The following is a 15141-nucleotide window of genomic DNA, read 5'->3' as shown; positions in this document are numbered from 1 at the left end:
GAACTGGGAGACAAAGCTCTCCTGAATCTATTTTCTTGCTGATGAGTTCTTAGGGGTGTATTTTCTCACCCTCCCCTCCCTCTCTCTCATTCAATCAATCTCTCTCTCTCTCTCTCTCTCTCTCTCTCTCTCTCTCTCTCTCTCTCTCTCTCTCTCTCTCTCTCTCTCTGTCTCTGCTTTCTCTCTCTGTGTGTGTTTAAAGAAAAAGTAGGTGGTTTTCTCTCTCTTGGTCTCTCATTTATCTCCTACTCTTTGGTTGTATGTTTTTATATGTGAGATATTTCTCTCTAGCACACACATTTAATATATACAGCATGCATCTTGACCTGGAATTGACTACCGACATTTAACTGTTGTTGATCAGACAACACTTCTTTATCTCTTTAAGTTTTAAGTGCTGTTTCTGACAAATGCCAGTCCTTTTAGTCTGCTCTGTAACAGATATACCGGGAATCAATATACCATCTAGATGTCACAGAGGTAAAAGAAGACTCTTTTTTGGAAGGTTGGAAAGGCTAAGGCTATATTGTTTTAAGTATTGTTATAACTTTCACTGTCTTCTATATATTGGGCTTCAAACCACAGAAATTCAGACTTAAAACAAACCTTATGATATTATAACAGTAAATACAGTGTTTAAATAAAATACAAATGAGCAAAGATAAATTTAAAATTACCTCACACTTGGATATTTTTTATTGGCTGATAAAATATCTTAAACATATTTTAACCTAAGGCATCAAACATAGATGCTATTATGTCGACATTGATTTTAGGGATTTTTAAAAATAAATTGCATTCCCTGGTCTTGGGGGAATTCACAACCTAATAAGCAGAAGAATTACATTGGGGTAGTTTAGAATATATTTGTAGTGTTGTAAGTGAAGCTCTGGCAAGTGTAACAAACCAGTGTAACAAACCTTTTACACGTGCTTTCTTTGTTAATTCCTCAACAGCACTGTAAGGAATGTTTTATTATCTTTATTTCATAGATAAGAAAACTAAGACATGGTGAGGTTAAGGAACTCTCCAAGGTCACACATTTCTGAGTGTTAAGGCTAGGGTTTCATCTCAGACCTGTGTCTGTCAGTGAACTGGTGTATTTTAGGTATAACAAGAAAGAGAAAACTTAAATTTATATCCATTTCTTTCCAAAATCCACTATTCTCCCCTTTATCAGAACAAAAATGCAAGATGTTTACTGTTTGGAGAAATTGTACCAGAGACTTTTCTGATTTGAGAACTCTAAGAACAGCAAAGGTAATGAATGGAATACAGGGGGATTAACTAAAAGCTTAAGGACTGAATGTGAAGGCCCCCAGACCCTTTTCCTGTCATGCTATCAGAATTCTGGCAGGCAGGCCAGTACTCACCCCACCCTGTAAGACAGAGGGCTATGTTATATATCATTCTTTGAGAATATTGACTTGTTCAAGAGGCATGACCTAAAAAATACTAACATTTAGAGATTCTACTTGAAACTCACCTGATTTCCCTTCAATGAAATCTACCTGTTCATGTTGCTACTTATGCTGCATACATTTCAGTCAGCTCTTTCAGGTTTCATTTTAAAAATGAAGGTATACTCAAGTGTTAGCAAACACAAAAAGATAGTCTACAATATGGAAGGTGGCAAAGACAAAACAAACAGAAAAATAAACGAAACCAGAAAAAGCAAAGACAATTTAAGAAACAAAACAAGAAAACTCTTACAACAATAAAGCTATTGCATTGATTAAAAAAATTTGCTATAGGAAGTAGAATGTATGTGCAGATGTTTTCTAAAAGGAACATCAAAATGATATGGGAAAATAGCCTGGAAAGATGAAATTAGAGGACCAGAGAGGAAATCTTAAGATGTATGTAGATATATGTCAGTCTTCCTCAGTTATTAGTAAGGGACCTTTAGAAAATTACTTAATTTTGAGGGGTTTTATATAGCAAACTATATAATTATATATTGTATTTTATAGTATTTATAGTATTTATGTAGTACTGAAGAAAATATGTTATGGGTATAGACCTTTTTAAAGTTTAAATTATTACTTGTTCAATGTGATGTAGTTAGTCTAAAATATGGCTATACAACTCTTTCCCAGAATGTAAAATTAAGTTCAGGAAAGTGTGAATGCATATGTACATTTATGTGTGTGTGTGTGTGTGTGTGTGTGTGTGTGTGTGTAAAATTAGAAAACAATCTGTTTTGTGTCACTATTTTTAAAACTTTACATTTATTAAGTATTAGCACTCTGTATAGCATAGTGGGTTTTCTACTGGAAGTTACCTTCCAGTGGAAGTTTGTAAATGATTAACAGAGGTTAATCTTATACTTTATTTAAGCAGCCTTCAATGACATTGTTTTTTAACATTAGTCAGTAAACGATAAACTGAAGTAACTGAAATGGATTGTGGTTAATATTACTGTCAGGGTGATGAATAATCCTGACATATACCAGCAACACATTGCCAGTCAGTAATCTTTTTCTAAGTTAAGTATTTATTCACTAATCATCCTAAGTTACTGTGGTGTGGAGTGACCATTTATTATTATTTATAATAGGATTGTTTTATATGTATAACATTACCAGTTTTATCCCATAATACTTCCTGTTTTCTTAGTTTAGTGCTGGGTATACTAACTTGGTTAGATTCAGAGTAGGCGACATGTACTCTTACCATGAATTTACATAAAAACTGGTTTTAAAATACCTAGAAAAATTTTTTTAAGTTCACTAGGTACTGATACTAAACATCTGATTTCAAGCTGGGATTTTTTTTTTCTTTTTATAGAGAGTTAAGTGCAGTAGGTTTCTATATATATTTGTATGTGTCAAGTTCTGATTCTTATAGTTTCCTATGACACTCAACACTTATATGAATATGTACTATGCTTTTCACTGTGCGTAGTATAGTAACTTACCTTTTAGTCCACATGTGCACATTCCTATCCAGTTCTTTTTTTTTTTATGTTTTTATTGATTTTAGAGAGGAAGGGAGAGGGAGAGAGATATTGAAACATCAGTGATGAAAGAAATCATTGATTGGCTGCCTTCTGCACACCCTCCCACTGGGGATTGAGGTTGCAACCCAGGCATGTGCCCTTGATCAGAATCAAACCCGGGACCGTTCAGTCCACAGGCTACACTCTATCCACTGAGCCAGACCGGCTAGGGCTCCTGTCCAATTCTTTATTCTCAAAGCCATTTATTTGAATAACCATACTTATTCAACATTAACACCTGTTTTGATGCCCTATATATATATTGAATAAATATGTTTATTCACATATTGGATTATTAAATATTTACTGAGCACCTTTTGTGGATATTATTCAAAGAATTGTACCAGAAATCAAAGTGAATTAAATCCCCACTTTTGAAGAGTTTTATAATGGAATGTATGTTATATATGACACATTTATAGGGAAATAATTTAATCAAAAACTTTTTATTTCTGTGTAACTTTATTTTATACTGTCTCACTTTCAGAAGAGGAATTTTTTAAATGAGTCCACTATTTATAATATAAACTTAAATTTTTGAAAGTAAAAAAAGGGAAAATTCTGAAAACAAAAACCATAGTTCTCATTGGCCTACTATGTAAACTAGAATAGACAATTAAAAAATTACCATTTTTTTAAATATAGGAAGAAAAACAAGTAGAATTTTATTGAGAAATATATTCTGTTAAACTACATAAAATTTATTTACTTTAAAAATATGTTTTCCTGCATAATTAAAATATAAAACAAATAGTAAATTGATTAGGTCAGTGATTTTCAACATTTTCATCTCATGGCACACATAAACTAATTACTAAAATTCTGCAGCATGCCAAAATATATATATTTTTTCTGTTCTCACAAAAAAAATAGGTATAATTTTGATTGATTTAAAAAATAGAAATTACCTACCCTCTATGCTCCAACATCACTTTTTTAAAAATCAGGTATCTAGCCAATCTAATAAAATAGTAATATGCAAATTAACCACCATTAAGCTACTCGCACAAGCAACGCCCACCAGCCACGCCCACCAGCCAATCAGAGCAAGTAGACAAATTAACCCCAACCAAGATGGCTATGGCCACAGAGAGCAGGAGGGAGGCTTGGGTTTCCCTGGCAGTGGAGGAAGCCAAGCTTTCCACACACTCTGGTGGGCCCAGGCCTCCATTCAAGGGTACAAAGTTTCAATTATAGAAGAAAATAAGTTCCAACAGAAATGGCAGCAGCCAGGAAGTGATCAAGAGGCTTGGCTCCACTCAAGGCTACAAAGTTTCAATTATAGAAGATAAATAAACCCCATATACCAAAGTCTCCACTTGGTTCACCTGGGGGCCTGGCTAGCCTGAAAACCACCACAGGCCTCTCACCCAGGCTGCCCTATGCCCCCAGGGAATCCCCACCCTGACCTGGGACACCCTTGAGGGCAAATCAGCTGGCCCCCTCCCATTAACCAGGCCTCTGTCCTATCTAATAAAAGAATAATATGCAGATTGGTCATCACTCCAACACACAAGATGACTGCTCCCATTTGGTCAAAGATCCTGCCCCCATGTGGAACCAAAATGGCCACCACAAAATGGCCAGCAGGAGAGGGAAGTTGATAGGAACCAAGCCTGCAAGGGAATGCAGTTGGGGTGATCAAGCCTGCAGGGAGGGCAGTTAGGGAAAACCAGGCCTGCAGGGGAGTGCAATTAGGGGCAAACAGGCTGGCAGGGGAGCAATTAGTCATCAGGCTGGCATGGAAGTGGTTAGGGGTGATCAGGCTGGCAGGCAGAAGCAGTTAGGGGCAATCAGGAAGGCAGGCAGGCGAGCAGTTGGGAGCCAGCAGTCCTGGATTGTGAAAGGGATGTCCGATGGCCTGTTTAGGCCCTATCCCACTGCCTGTGAGATCAGGACTAAACTGGCAGTTGGACATCCCCTGAAGGGTCCCAGATTGGAGAGAATGCAGGCTGGACTGAGGGACACCCCTCCAATGCATGAATTTTTTGCACCAGGCCTCTAGTATTTGTATAATACAATAAAGATTTCTAGTACCAAGATTTAACCAATCAGACCCAAACATATTAGAGAGGTCATTAGAAAGGGTCCAAATCCTATATGATTGGGGTCCTTATGAGAAGCTTAAAAAAACAGGTTAAAAACAGACGTCAAAGAAAAGAATACTATGTGGTGATAGACATAGAAATATGAGTTATGTTGTCATAAGCCAAGGAATACCTAGGGTACAAGAAGCTGGAAGAAGCAAGGAAGGATCTTTCCCTAGAGCAGGGGTCCTCAAACTTTTTAAAATGGGGGCCAGATCACGGTCCCTCAGAGAGCTGGAGGGCCGGACTATATGAACTACTAATTCCTACTGTAATACCTCGGCTGCGCTCACTGCCCAAAAAACCTGGCGGGCCGGATCAGACTCCTCTGCGGGCCGCATGTGGCCCGAGGGCCGTAGTTTGAAGACGCCTGCCCTAGAGGCTTCAAAGAAAGCATGGCTCTGCAAACAATATTTTCACTGGGTACAGAACTCTAGATTGACAGGTATTTGGAGGAGCAATAATACTTTTAAAGTGACTTTTTACTGTCTTCTGACTGGCCTAGTTACCGGTGAAAGTTTGTATTTTCCTTATAATTTTGTTTCTTTCTGTTTAATAATGTTTATTTATTTTTCTTTACTCTGGCTTTAAGACTTGTTTCTTTATCTTTGATTTTCAGCTCTTTGGCTATGATCTCTCTTCTTCATATGTTTTGTTTTGTTTTCCTGCTTTGAGTTTTTAGAGTTTCTTAAATCTGTAGTTTATTTCTTGTTAATAATTTTGAAAATTACTTATTCATTGCTGAGATATTTCTTTTGTTCTTTTATATCTTTCCTTCCTCTGAGACTCCAAGTACATCTATATTAGACTCTCTGATTTTGTCTCATAGCTCATGGTTACTCAATTCTGTTTGTATTTTCATTTATCATCTTCATTTTGGATCATTTCGATTAACCTACCTTCAGAATTATTTATTATTTACTTAGCTGTGTCCAGTCTTTGAGCAGACTAAGCTTGTCAAAAGAATTCTTCATCTCTGATACTTATTTCAAGCATTTATATTTGATTCTTTTTCTCTCGTTTTCAGCTCTGCTGAAATTTCCCATCTGTTTATATAAGTTTTCCACTCTTCCACTAGATCTTTTTATTAATGAATTACAGTTATTTTACATAATATGCAAGGTACTTCTAACCAGCTCTATTATCTCTGAGAATAGTTCTTTTGATTGGTTGATCTGTTCATAATGTGTCATTATTTTTCCATAATATTCTAAGTGTCTGGTAGTTTTTGGTTGAATGCCAGCCGAGATCTGATGTGAATACTATTTTATGCCTAGAAATGTGGGTGCCTCCTCTTATGTCAGGCAGTTTGTGTTGGGAGTTCAGTCAACCTAGTCAGTAGATGAGCTTGTTTGAGTTTGATATTGTCATTATTACCTTCACTGCAACACAGACTTCCAATTCCTCCATTGAGTTTGTACTTCACAAGGGTCCTGTGGTGCTGTTCTTGCTCAGTCATTTAACAGAACATCTGTACCTGTGCCACAGAGAGGTTTTTCTTTCTCTTTCTTGCTTTTTTCTAGGAGTAGATTGCTATTGTCATTCATTGCCAAGCTTGTGGTAGAAGTAAAGCAACCTTTCCTACCCTATATAATAAAAGCCTCAGTGGCATCACCCCCTCATGCTACATCATCACAAGATGGCTGCCACAAGATGGCTGGTGGGTGAGGGAGGAGTTGGGAGTAACCAGGCTTGTAGGGGAGGAAAGTTGGGGATTGCCAGTCCTGCAGGGGAGGGCAGTTGGGGGCAATCAGACCAGCAGGGGAGCAGTTAGGCATCAATCAGGCCAGCAGCTGAGTGATTAGGGCAGTAGTCAGCAAACATGAGGCTCTTTGGCTCCTTGAGTGTGGCTCTTCCACAAAATACCATGGCCTGGATAAGTCTATTTTGAAGAAGTGGCATTAGAAGAAGTTTAAATTTTAAAAAATTGGCTCTCAAAAAAGAAATTTCAATAATTGCACTGTTGATATTTGGCTCTGTTGTCTAGTGAGTTTGCCGACCACTGGGTTAGGGGGTGATCAGGCTGGCAGGTAGAAGTGGTTAGGGGCTATCAGGCAGGCAGACAGGCAAGTAATTAGGAGCCAGTGGTCCCAGATTGTGAGGGGGATGTCTGGTTGCCAGTTTAGGCCTGATCAGGGACCCGAGTGGTCCAAGATTGGAGAGGGTGCAGACCAGTCTGAGGGACACCCTCCCCAAGCACAACTTTCATGCACTGGGCCTCTAGTCTGTTATGATATGTTTTTTGTTGTTGTTTTTTTCCTTGTTTTCTCAATGTGTATGAGTTGCTCAGCTAGTTTCTGGATTTCTTTAAGAGGGATTGTTCCATATGTAGTTATAGGTTAGGTTTCTTTTAGGATACTGTCTTGGACTGGAACTTCTGATTTTAATGGTCTTATATGATTCTGTTTACAAATGGATAGGTTTTTTATATATCAGCTTTGGGCATCTTGGTTGTTTATCATTTTTATTATTACTTCTAAGACTTCCCCCCCCCCCCCCCCCCCAGTTTTTCTTGCATTTCTAAGATTGGAGTTATGCTAGCATTTAGCTCAACACTGGCATTGGATTTGGGGTTATGAGAGCATTTAGTTCAACACTGGCATTGGATTAAGAGATTATTTTAATTCATTTATGTACCTGTCTCAAATTCAGATAAAAACCTATAGTAAAAATCACTTACTATGAACCATAGGTGAATAATAAATGTGAAGGCATTGCTATTAAATATGCCAACATGAGTGTTTCAAATGATTTAGATTCTACATAGGCATGATAAATAAAACAGAATACTTTCTTTTCCGCAAGATGTGTTCGTTAAATTGAAATAGTATAGTGAGTGTATGTTTAATGCTACTTGCAAGAAAGTGTGTTTTAAAGGGCTTAGAAACTGCTCTGGTACTTGAGAACAAAAGTGCTTACAGACAGTCCTCGGCTACATTGGACTCGACTTACGTTGTTTTGTGGTTACGCCACCATCTCTCACTTATTTATTTAAAAAAAGTTCTGTCATTTCAGTGTATGTACATATGTGCTTCATGTTTCTTAGTATTTATTTACAACAAGTAAAGGTCAGGAATGTTATCTTTCTTTTATTTATTTTATTTTATTTTATTTTTTTACTGTTTCACTTCATTATTGCTGTGTATGTGCTCCATGTGAGTGACGTAGGTGCTTACGTAGGTGGGTTCTGACTTACGGCAAAAATCACGTTATGTCACGCTGTGGGAATGGATCTCCAATGTAACCTGAAGATCTACTGTATTTGTTAACTCTAAACCACACTGGTATGCCAGTGGAATTTTTTCTTGACAGTATTAAATAAAATGTAGAGTGCATGAAGAAAAGTACCAATCTATTTCAACCTTGTATAGCATTTGACAAAATACCTTAAAAGCCAAGGTTGCCTAAAAATGCTTATTAGGCTATTTGTTGCATTTGCCATTTAGATAAAAGAGCTGTTATAACTGACCCAAAATAGTTGCTGTACCTCCTAACAGTGGCAACATTGCTTAAATGACAGAGGCTCTTTATTTTCTTCTCTTGGGGTATAGGGGAGAAAGGCAGGTGGTGGAGATGCACAGAATAAAATTCATTTGGGTTCATGATTGGGGGTATACATATTTAAAAGTTAAGAGGAATGTTAAGCAATACACTGTGATGACAATACCTATATTTTTTATTTACTTTTTTTTTAATATAAAAGCTGTTTTTGCCATGCATAATTTTGGTGTCCCAAGACAAAATACCCATATTCCCAATTATAAAACTTCCACTAAGTGATATTCATGTAAAAAACGTAAATTATATTTTTTCAAAGGCAATCTAAATCTCCCATGAAAGGATTCTAATGGCCTTACAGATTTGGCACCAATATTTTCATCAATCTACACAATCCAGATCATTTTAGGTTTTATAGTCAATTTAGTTAGAGTCTGCTCTGGATCTTGCCCTGTCACCTAGCTTGGTGACTAACCAACAATGGTCATCTAACTTCTCCCAGATTCATTTTTTTCCCACTGGTAATTTGGGAATGCTAACAGGTTTGTATATTAAGGGATTGTTATGAATGTAATGATTTAATTTATATGAGACTTGAGCACCATTGCTTATATCCGATAAATAGTAGCATTGGCATTAAATAGAATGGTCCCTTTAATCTGCATATCATAGTTATTTCCTGTAATCTTTTAAAACCAAATTGTTACCATCTTTTATGATGTCACATTTCCTGATAGTTCACCTTCTTTCATTTTCTAAGTTAGATGAAACTAACATTTAATCTGACATTTTTATAACAAAAAACATTTAATTCACATAGCATTGAATCAACCACTTTTTTTTTTTTTTTTTACCCCCTCCCCCTAGTTTTTAGCAGTGGCTCTCTTTCACCATCTACAGACCTCCTTCCCTCTTCCAGGAAAGAATAAAATGATGTATGACCTCTTTTGTCCATGACCTCATAAATGCTGTAGGATAGGCTTTATAAGTAGTCAGAGAATTAAAGGATGTTTCCAATTTCCTAATCATATCAAATAAAGATGACATTGGCAGATGGCTTTAGGCCAGTCATTAAGATCCTAAAGTAGCCATGCTCTTTTGTTTGCCTTTTCTGAGGCCCTTTTGACATCTCTCCTATATTCCTGTATACACACAAAATGTATCTTTGAGATACACTCTCCCTTAGCATTTACAAAGGCCCTATTTATGATTTATATGCTCTAGAATGATTTACTTATTTGTTTGCTTATTTTCTTCTTTCTTTCATCTTCTCATCTTCTGCTTCTCATCCTCATGTTAGGGTTCATTGATTTTCTAAAGCCTTCATAGAAAGATGTAAAAACCTCTTTGCAGACTTGGATTTTAAAAGAGAAGTTTGTTAACTCAAGTAGATTTCTGCTATATAAAATTACTCAGATTTCTTAGCAATTCCCTATAATTTTCTTACTCTAAGTAACTATAATCATGGTCCAGCAGTTGGAATTTTTTATGTCTTCAAGGTTGGTATAAAATAAAACAATTCACACAAATCTCAAAAGGAAGAAGAAATTATGGTGACAGTGATGATAGCAATTACAACATTAATAGCAATTGTATTTATTGAGGACCTTCTTTGTGCGAGGATTGCTTCTTAGCCTTTACATGTATTATTACTCTTTAAATCCATTAAATAAATGTCATTCCAAATTGGGTAAGAAATGGAGAATTTGTTGAAATTAGGAAGGATAATTGGTATTACAACAGCTTTAGATGGATAAAATGGCCCAAAGACCAGATTTTGAGAATTAGGTTTTTGTCTCTAGGATTTATATTGATTTTCAACAATATTACTCAAGATACTTCTTGTCTTCATTATTAAAATAGTGATATTTAGCTAACATATTTATTGCAAGAATGCATAATAATATTTTATAAATTGTAAAATGTAAGTTGAAGATATTATTCTTAATTATATAACTTCAGGTGAGATTTCCTGAAATTAAAAAAAAACAAAACTTCAAATGTATCAATATAAAAGCCTTTTCTTTTCTTTTTCTTTTAATTTTTAATACATTTTTATTGACTTCAGAGAGGAAGGGAGAGAGAGAGAGAGAAACATCAATGATGAGAGAGAATTATTGATTTGCTGCCTCTTGCATGTCCCTCACTGGGTTGATCCCGCAACCCGGGCATGTGCCCTTGACCAGAATCAAATCCCCAGCCCTTAGGTCTACAGGCCGATGCTCTATCCACTGAGCCAAACCAGCTAGGGCAAAAGCCTTTCCTTTTTACCACTAACTTTTACTAGTGATTATATGAGAGTCTGTTGTGTGCACTTGAAGGGGTCTCAAAACTTTTAAATTAATGTAGTAGAAGATGATTGCAGTGTACTTGACATTTAATATAATTTCATAGTAAAATTAGGGCGCCCTTTGGACTTTTGTAAAGTAATTTGGTTTTGCTTATATTCTTGAGGTAAGTGTTTTGGGGGGACTAGTGTGTACTATTAGACTTCTGACATAGAATGCACAGGATAAGTTCTGCATGTACCAATGGAGGATTATGATGTTTATTACATTCTTTTCTAATAGACTCCACTGATCTTATCAGGCTTGTTTAATGGATTTTTTTAAAAAATATTTTTTTAAAAAAAATCTTTATTGTTAAGAGTATTACAGATACTACCCTTTGTTTTCCCCCTTTGCCCTTTCCACTTGGTTCCTGCCCCAGGTCTTCACCACCCTATTGTCTATGTCCATAGGTAATGCATATATGCATACAAGTTCTTTGGTTAATCTCTTCTGTGCCTCCTACCTCTTCCCTCTGAGATTCTTCAGTCTGTTATGTGTTTCCCTGCCTTTGATTCTATTTTATTCATCAGTTTATTTTGTTTGTTAGATTTTGTTTATTTTGATTTTTAGATTCAATTGTTGATAGATACATATTTATTGCCATTTTATTGTTCTTTTTCTCATTTTCTTCTTCCACCTCTCCCCCTTCCAGCTTCCTCCTCCTTCTTCTCTTCCTTTTTCTCCTAAAAAATACCCTTCAACATTTCATGTAATAATTGTTTGATGGTGATGAACTCCTTTAGCTTTTCTTGTCTGTGAATCTCTTTGTCTGACCTCCAATTCTAAACGATAGCTTTACTGGATAGTGTAATTTTGGTTGTAGGTCCTTGCTTTTCATCACTTTGAATATTTCTTGCCACTCCCTTCTGGCTTGCAAAGTTTCTGTTGAGAAATCAGCTAGTAGTCATATGGGCACTCCCTTATAGGTAACTAATTGCTTTTCTCTTGGTGCTTCTAAGATTCTTTCTTTGTCTTTAACTTTTGGCATTTTAATTATTATGTGCCGTGGTGTGGGCCTCTTTGGGTTCCTCTTGTTTGGGACTCTCTGTGGTTCCTGGATTTGTATGTCTATTTCTTTTACCAGGTGGGGGAAGTTTTCTGACACTATTTCCTTAAGTAGGTTTTCAATATCTTGTTCTCTCTCTTTTCCTTCTGGCAGTACAAATGTTGGTATACTTAAAGTTGTTCCAGAGGCTCCTTATACTACCTTCATATTTTTGAATTATTTTTTCTTTTTACTCTTCTGATGGGGTGTTTTTGTTTCCTCATATTCCAAATAATCTGAGTTATTCAGGAAGTGCTTAATTTCTAAGTGGTCCTTAAGTCAAATAAACTGAAAAAATAATTATTACTAATAATTTTCTATATGACAGGCACTGAGCTGGGCACTTTACATATGATATTTTTGTTATCCTAATAGTTAGAAAAAATGCTTCCAAAATAAGGTAGTAAGGTATTTTAATTGTAATTCTCTTAAAAACCTGATTTAGGAAGTTTTTTTTTGTTTTTGTTTTTAATATATCTGGTTCTGAAGGGTATCATTACTATATCTCAAACAAAATACTTAACACTCTACCACATTTGACAGTTTTGCTATTTGTGAAATTAAAATATCATAGGTACAGTGATTTTTTGTTATTGCTATTTCTACATTTTTAAGAGTTTTGGTGCTCTATTTTCTTTAATTTGTCTTATCTTACTATAATCCAAGTTACTTCCATGTTCTTAAATTTAATGTTTGTGTTGGTAGTTCTTATACATTAATTTTTAAATAACTTTATCCCAAGGTTCTCTTATTATTTTGTAGATTTAAAAATCTTATATAACCCTATTTGTATAAGTTTCATATAATGTTTATAATTTTTATATTCTAGGGTTCTTTATGTTTACATCATTATGAACTGGAATTATACCTCTCTAATCAATTTTTGTTTTTTGTTGATTTTTTTTCAGGAAGTTATTTTAAATGACTAATATTTTTTCTCTTATTCTTTTAATCAATTTGCTGATTTTAAAAATTCTTTAGCCAAGCTTTTACAGTTAAATTGTACAAAGAGCTCCCAATCGGATGATAGTGCTCTGCATTTTTCTGAATTATACTCTATTGATACTCATGATATACTGTATAAGAGTACCTCTCAGCATTTAATTTTACTTCTTTTGTAGAAATTAATAAACAACTTGAAATGCTGATTTAGACAATGTTTTAAAAATGCTATGATGCACTTTGGTGTGTGACAGACTCTTGCTTAGTTAAATGTTTTGCTGCATTATAACATAGTTGGATTCAGCTCATCTTTTAAAGCAGTTGTCAGAAAAATATGGGCCAGCATGGTAGAATGTATTAGCTCAATACATTGTCTCCATTTTATTATGAAGCTGCTGAGGAAGCCATGATATACAGCACTGTCATTACAGATCTATTGTTAAGACGGTTCCACAGCCTTCTTTGGACCGCCATTAATTTATAGCAGTAAACAATATGTAGCCTTCCAACTGCAGCAAAGCAGAATCTTTTAATGAGGTGGATGTTATTACCACAATAAATCAGTGCTTTCGCGTAATGTATAATTCAATGTGTGTATTCCCACTGTAACTTCTCTGAGTAAGCTGATAGTGTATCATTGTCATTGCACAGCTCCACTGTTTTTTGTTTTTTTTAAAACCTTCTTTTATTTGGGGACTTCTTTTTTATATGCTTGCAAATAAATGTGGTATGTCTTGATAGCTGTCCTGGAACAGGCTTCAGAAAGCAACTGTAACAATAACAGCTAGAATCAATACTGTGGGTTCTACCTATATGGATCTCTGCGCAATGCCGTTTTTTTTAGATGCTAGTGAAATCAATCTTAATTGGTTTTAGCATTATATTCAAGAAACGTGATTCTATAACTATTGATTTTGGGTGTGCACTCATTTGGAGAGTAATAAAAATGGGAGCAGATAAAGTGAATACTTAATATGCTGCAGAACCATACAAAAGGAGCATTGATTCTATTTTTAATTCACATAATTTGTCTTCAAATGATTTTATTTCTTTTTCCTTTTGCATAGCTCAGTCTTTAGGGACAACAACTAAAATTCATTTTAAGGCATTCAAAATTGGTTCTGTAACAAAGATTTCTTGGAGTCAGTTTCATTCCTAACTGGCATAAATTTAGTAAATCAGATATGATTCTTTTGTGCAGAAACTAATGCTTTAAAAGGTGGCATTTTTAACTTAGAATATGTATACTTATTTACATTGCTAATCAGCTAAAAATTTTTAAAAATTTGCTTATAACATAAAACAGTCACTTAAAATACAGTGTGAATTAGAATCTTTTAAAGCTATTGAAAGAGAATGGTACTAAAAATAAATAGGAGCTTTGAAAAAAATAGTTAACTTAAAAAAGATAGCTAAACTTATGATTTAAAAATGTTGCTTAAAATCCCATATTAACATAAAAAACAGTTTAAAAACTAATTTAACATTGCTTTATATTCAATAGAATCTTTCTGAATACATCTATTTTAAAACCAATATCAAATTTTATTTTCATATTTCCCTCTTTAATAATCAGATATTTTCTTTCTCTTATAACTGAGGAGTGGCTAATTCTTAGGCCTTCATTAAAGAAAGTGATTTGATTTTAAAAAAATAAACAATAGGTGTTTTCTAAAGGTCAGAATGATTTATTAGAATGAATTGTTACTTAAAGCAATTGATCTTAACATAATTTCAGCCCTTCGATCCCTTTGAAAATCTTGAGAACACTCTATATATTTTTCTTAAGAAAATGTTCATGTGTATAATCACACAAAATTTTGCATACTGTTTAGTGGAGTTTGTGTGTTCCCTGAATGACAGCAGCAACAATAATAACAACATAAGCTAGCATTTATAAAGCTTCTTATCTTATGCCAAGCAATGTGTTGGCTCTTTACTCACAGGCTATTCTTTTATTGAAACTTTACTCCAGTTCTAAAGATAATCTCAAAAATAATAGGTAGCATTCATTGGATGTTGTCATGCATAGTTTGTAGGACTTTACCTATATTGAATCATTAATTTTTAAAAATTTATTTTTAATCCTCACCAAAGGATATGTTTTTTGTTGATTTTTGTGAGAGAAGAAGGGATCAGAGAGAGAAACATTGATTTGTTGCCTACTGAAATGCCCCAACTGGGGATTGAACCCACAACCTTGGTATGTGCCCTGCCCAGGAATTGAACCCACCACTT

General features: G+C 34.9%; 1 protein-coding gene across 6 annotated transcripts in view; it reads left to right on the top strand.

Annotated features, from left to right (window-relative positions):
- Positions 1-15141, top strand: part of LRBA (LPS responsive beige-like anchor protein) — a 518726-nt gene that overhangs the window by 366129 nt on the left and 137456 nt on the right. The gene's annotated exons all lie outside the window — the stretch shown is intronic.

The sequence above is a fragment of the Pipistrellus kuhlii genome, unplaced genomic scaffold, assembly GCF_014108245.1.
Source record: "Pipistrellus kuhlii isolate mPipKuh1 unplaced genomic scaffold, mPipKuh1.p scaffold_m20_p_8, whole genome shotgun sequence".
Classification (NCBI taxonomy): domain Eukaryota; kingdom Metazoa; phylum Chordata; class Mammalia; order Chiroptera; family Vespertilionidae; genus Pipistrellus; species Pipistrellus kuhlii.
This window is presented reverse-complemented; position numbering and strand designations above follow the sequence as displayed.